Below are 6,000 nucleotides of genomic sequence, written 5' to 3' on the forward strand. Positions count from 1 at the left end.
TGCTACGTCTTTCAGACTCTCATGAGCCTCCATGCTTACTCTTCTATTTTGAAGTTTCTCCGCTGTGGAGGCCGCAGTCGATCGTGCACCCCTGTAAGGAAATGCCTCCTTGGCATGGTTACCCCCTGACTTTTTGCCTTTGCTGATGCTATGTTTTGAATTGAAAGTGTGCTGAGGCCTGCTAACCAGGCCCCAGCACCAGTGTTCTTTCCCTAACCTGTACCTTTGTATCCACAATTGGCACACCCTGGCATCCAGATAAGTCCCTTGTAACTGGTACCCCTGGTACCAAGGGCCCTGATGCCAGGGAAGGTCTCTAAGGGCTGCAGCATGTCTTATGCCACCCTAGAGACCCCTCACTCAGCACAGACACACTGCTTGCCAGCTTGTGTGTGCTAGTGAGAACAAAATGAGTAAGTCGACATGGCACTCCCCTAAGGGTGCCATGCCAGCCTCTCACTGCCTATGCAGTATAGGTAAGACACCCCTCTAGCAGGCCTTACAGCCCTAAGGCAGGGTGCACTATACCATAGGTGAGGGCACCAGTGCATGAGCACTGTGCCCCTACAGTGTCTAAACCAAACCTTAGACATTGTAAGTGCAGGGTAGCCATAAGAGTATATGGTCTGGGAGTCTGTCAAACACGAACTCCACAGCACCATAATGGCTACACTGAAAACTGGGAAGTTTGGTATCAAACTTCTCAGCACAATAAATGCACACTGATGCCAGTGTACATTTTATTGTAAAACACACCCCAGAGGGCACCTTAGAGGTGCCCCCTGAAATTGTATCCAACTATCTGTGTAGGCTGACTGGTTCCAGCAGCCTGCCACACTAGAGACATGTTGCTGGCCCCATGGGGAGAGTGCCTTTGTCACTCTGAGGCCAGTAACAAAGCCTGCACTGGGTGGAGATGCTAACATCTCCCCCAGGGAGGAGCTGTAACACCTGGCGGTGAGCCTCAAAGGCTCACCCCTTTGTTACAGCTCCGCAGGACACTCCAGCTAGTGGAGTTGCCCGCCCCCTCCGGCCACGGCCCCCACTTTTTGGTGGCAAGGACGGAGGAAACAAAGAAAACAACAAGGAGGAGTCACTGGCCAGTCAGGACAGCCCCTAAGGTGTCCTGAGCTGAAGTGACTCTAACTTTTAGAAATCCTCCATCTTGCAGATGGAGGATTCCCCCAATAGGATTAGGGATGTGACCCCCTCCCCTTGGGAGGAGGCACAAAGAGGGTGTACTCACCCTCAGGGCTAGTAGCCATTGGCTACTAACCCCCCAGACCTAAGCACGCCCTTAAATTTAGTATTTAAGGGCTCCCCTGAACCTAAGATTTAGATTTCCTGCAACTTACCTGAAGAAGAGGACTGCTGAGCTGAAAACCCCTGCAGAAAGAAGAAAGAAGACACCAACTGCTTTGGCCCCAGTCCTACCGGCCTGTCTCCTGCCTTCCAAAAGAAACCTGCTCCAGCGACGCTTTCCTAAGGACCAGTGACCCCTGAATCCTCAGAGGACTGCCCTGCTTCAAGAAAAGACAAGAAACTCCTGAGGACAGCGGCACTGCTCCAAAAGAACTGCAACTTTGTTACAGAGGAGCAGATTTAAAGACCCCTGCAAATCCCCGCAAGAAGCGTGAGACTTGCAACACTGCACCCGGCGACCCCGACTCGACTGGTGGAGAACAAACAGCTCAGGGAGGACCCTCCGGCGACTCCGAGACCGTGAGTAACCAAAGTTGTCCCCCCTGAGCCCCCACAGCGACGCCTGCAGAGGGAATCCCGAGGCACCCCCTGACCGCGACTGCCTGAAACTCCATTTCCCGACGGCTGGAAAAGGCCCTGCACCCGCAGCCCCCAGCACCTAAAGGAACGGAACTCCTGTGCAGGAGTGACCCCCAGGAGGCCCTCTCCCTTGCCCAGGTGGTGGCTACCCCGAGGAGCCCCCCCTTGCCTGCATCGCTGAAGAGACCTCTTGGTCTCCCATTGAAATCTATAGAAAACCCGACGCTTGTTTGCACACTGCACCCGGCCGCCCCCGCGCTGCTGAGGGTGTACTTTTTGTGTGGACTTGTGTCCCCCACGGTGCCCTACAAAACCCCCCTGGTCTGCCCTCCGAAGACGCGGGTACTTACCTGCTGGCAGACTGGAACCAGGGCACCCTCTTACCTCCATTGAAGCCTATGTGTTTTGGGCACCTCTTTGACCTTTGCACCTGACCGGCCCTGAGCTGCTGGTGTGATAACTTTGGGGTTGCTCTGAACCCCCAACGGTGGGCTACCTTGGACCAAAAACTGAAACCTGTAAGTGACTTACTTACCTGTGAAATCTAACAAAACTTTACCTCCCCCAGGAACTGTGAAAATTGCACTGTGTCCACTTTTAAAACAGCTATTTGTGTTTTATGTAAAAAGTATACATGCTAAAGTAATGATTCAAAGTTCCTAGAGTACTTACCTGCAATACCTTTCAAATGAGATATTACATGTAAAATGTGAACCTGTGGTTCTTAAAATAAACTAAGAAACGATATTTTTCTATAACAAAACCTATTGGCTGGATTTGTCTCTGAGTGTGTGTTCCTCATTTATTGCCTGTGTGTATGTACAACAAATGCTTAACACTACTCCTTTGATAAGCCTACTGCTCGACCACACTACCACAAAATAGAGCATTAGTATTATCTCTTTTTGCCACTATCTTACCTCTAAGGGGAACCCTTGGACTATGTGCATGCTATTCCTTACTTTGAAATAGCACATACAGAGCCAACTTCCTACAACCCCCCTATAGGCTCCTCTGTTACAGACTGTTCTTTCCAGGGAGGCCCGGACATAGGACTTCTAGACTCCCTCACTGCACCTTTCATCCACTACCAATAGTGCCCGTCAGCAGCACCCAGACGAGGGGGCGCAAGCACATCACTTCCCTCTGTCCCCGCTTCGGGCTTGCTCTCCTCTCTGCTTACCCTAGATGGTCGCCCTGCTCACACTCTCTCCCGGCAGCCAGGACATTGCACTTGTCTCACAGGCCTCTTCAACTCCTCTACTCCTCCCAGGCCGCAACACGCTTGGTGCCTCCCCCGTGGGTCCAGCCGAGCCCCTTCGAATTCTCATCCCCCAGCCCCGGGACTCTCCTCTTCTCGCTGTTGGCTTCCCTCTGCCTGCTCTGCCGATCACAGCCCCTCCGCCAGCGGCACAGGCTCTCACACTGCTTCGCTCCCAGGACGCGATGCACCTCCTCTCTCGACGGGGCCTCCCAGGCTGTTTTCGAGCCCCCACAGGGTCCCGCACAGCAGTCGCACACTCAGCGTTTCGCGCACTTTGTCGTAGGGCAGGATATCGCCGGATTATGTCTGGATTATAGGAGTTTTAATTTGCAGAGCTCGCTTAAATGGCGGCCATCTTCGCATGCACCAAGCCACGCCCCCCTGGCAGTCTACTGTTGATATAAATACACAAAGTGAATCTCCGGAAGCTGGCAGTCTAATGTTTAAATAAATATACAAAGTAAATCTCCAGAAGCTACAATCTACTATTTGTATAAATTTACAGAGTGAATCCTCAGAAGCTAGCCGTTTACTGTTTATATAAATATACAAAGTGAATCCCTGGAAGCTGGCAGTCTCCTGTTTATATAAATAAACAAAGTTAGTCTCCAGAAGCTGTGAGTCTGCTCTTTATATAAATATACAAAGTTACTTTCCAGAAGCTGGCAGTCTACTGTTTATATAAATATACAAAGTGAATCCTCAGAAGTTAGCAGTCTACTGTTTATATAAATATACGAAGTGAACCTCCGGAAGTTAGCTGTCTACTGTTTATATAAATATACAAAGTGAATTTCCGGAAGCCGGCTGTCTACTGTTTATATAAATATACAAAGTGAATCTCCAGAAGCTAGCAGTCTACAGTTTATATAAATACACAAAGTGAATCTCCAGAAGCCGGCAGTCTACTGTTTACATAAATATATAAAGTGAATCTCCACAAGCTGGCAGACTCCTGTTTATATAAATATAAAAAGTGAATCTCCAGAAGCCAGCAGTCTACTGTTTATATAAATATAAAAAGTGAATCTCCCATAGTTAGCAGTTTGGTAATAGGTAATTTGTGTTATAGAAAGACTGTCTTTCAGAAAAAATCAATATCTAACTGTTTATTCATGTCTTAACTTCTGTTCAGGTGTCACAGTAAAGAGCAGCGTCAGGTGGAAAGATTAATTCTCCTGCAAAAGCCTCAAAGTGAAGTAAAGTAGAAAGGTGGTTGTCTTCTGTTAACATTACTTACTTTGTGAGTAAAATGCAGTGCAATGTGCAGAAATTCCCTAATTTAATTAAAACCACTTCAGTGTCTGTGAAAACTGATTCAGTTCATAAATGTTTCCACAGTAAATGCCCCTCGTAGTGTGAGTAAAAAGCCGTGCACAGATGTTCTCTACTCTAATCACTCCTTTTAATGTGAGTAAACATCAGTACACCTTACAGATCTGTAAGTACCTCTCAAAATGTAGTAATAAGCAGGGTTTTGCACACAGACATTCTCTTTTGTAAACACCCCTCACTATGTTGTAAAAAGGCAGTGCAGTGTGCCCGGTTTTCCTCCGTAAATGTCTCTGATAATGTGGTAAACAGCAATGCACTGTACACAGATTTCCTCCTGTTATGGCCCTCATAGTATAGTTAAACGCAGTGCAGTGCACAGATTCCTTACAGTGCATGACGATGTAGTGCAGTGTACGCATTCCTCACAGTGCAGTAGGAGCAATGGCACAGATTCCTCACAGTGCAGTAAGATCCAATGAGCACAGATTCCTCTGTACAGTAATATGCAGTGCACAGATTCCTCACAGTGCAGTAAGATGCAGTGCAGTGCAGATTCCTCACAGTACAATAAGATGCAGTGCACAGATTCCTCATAGTGCAGTATGGTGCAGTGTACAGATCCCCTCTTTAACACAAATGATGACCACAAACACCCCCAGGGCCGGAAGGAAAGCCCCCCAGAGGCCCCCGGATAGAAGAGCCCAGCTCAGCCCGGCTCCTGGCAGAGATTTCCTCCAGGATTATTCAGTCTATTTCTACAAACACCGCAGAAGGTGCTGACAATCTCCTACCTGAGCAGAAACCTGTGCAGACATTTCCAGGCTCTCTCCTCCTCCTCCTGGGGCTGGGGGGGGCAGGTGCAGATTTGGGGTCTGAGGTGGCGGGGGCTTTGAGGGTCTGAAGATTAACTGAACAGACCCTCTGGGGCTCTTCCTCCCCTGCAGGAGGCTGGAAACAGAGGAGGCTGAGACCCGCTGCTTGTGCTGCCTCTGCCGCCGCTGACCCGGATACTATTACGTTCCCTCTGCTGAGAGGAGCTCATCAGCTCCCGCTGCTTGTTCTGCCTCTACCGCGGCTGACCCGGACGTTATATTCCTCGGAGGCCTCACCGGGTTCTGTTGGTTTTCTGCCTCTGCTGAGAGCGGCTCCTCAGACCTCCCCACCAGCTGCTGGTGCTGTTGCTGCCTCCGGTCACCCGGAAGTAAAACTCTTCAGCACTTCCTCCCAGAGGAAGAAGTGGGAGCTTCGAGGTGACACAGGAGGTGAGGCCTGGGGGGCCGGGGCGGGGGAGAGCGGCCGGTGGGCTTTAAGGGGGCAGTCAAGACAAAGAGTAGAGAGTTTCCCTTTCATATATATTTAAATATAATATCCAAGTATTCTTCTTGTGAAATCTCTCACGCTTGTTTGGCCTCATGGTAGTTCTCTCAGTGATGGGGGAGCTTCTAAGGCAGAAGAATGATGCCCTGAATATGAGCCTTCAGTCCTCTTGTATCTCAGCTGCGGTTCAGTTTTACACCCACTGGTGAAGGTGACAATAAAAAGCCTCTTGTCCCTGCGTTACACTGTAGGAGGCTGGACTGGCTTGTAGTGAGTACCAAGGGGTACTTGCACCTTGCACCAGGCCCAGTTATCCCTTATTAGTGTATAGGGTGTCTAGCAGCATAGGCTGATAGATAATG

At 49.5% G+C, this 6,000-nt stretch overlaps 1 protein-coding gene across 3 annotated transcripts in view; it reads right to left on the reverse strand.

Moving 5' to 3' along the window:
* Positions 1-5,470, reverse strand: part of LOC138273934 (zinc finger protein 79-like) — a 47,094-nt gene extending 41,624 nt beyond the window's left edge. For 2 of the 3 annotated variants that reach the window (XM_069218916.1, XM_069218915.1), the window contains exon 1: positions 5,113-5,393. The gene's annotated coding sequence lies outside the window, so the exon portion shown is untranslated. Of the gene's footprint in view, positions 1-5,112 lie in introns of all 3 variants that reach the window. The other variant, XR_011200309.1, reaches the window with a different exon arrangement.
* Between the last annotated feature and the right edge of the window lie 530 nt (positions 5,471-6,000).

Source organism: Pleurodeles waltl, unplaced genomic scaffold (assembly GCF_031143425.1).
Source record: "Pleurodeles waltl isolate 20211129_DDA unplaced genomic scaffold, aPleWal1.hap1.20221129 scaffold_125, whole genome shotgun sequence".
Lineage (NCBI taxonomy): Eukaryota > Metazoa > Chordata > Amphibia > Caudata > Salamandridae > Pleurodeles > Pleurodeles waltl.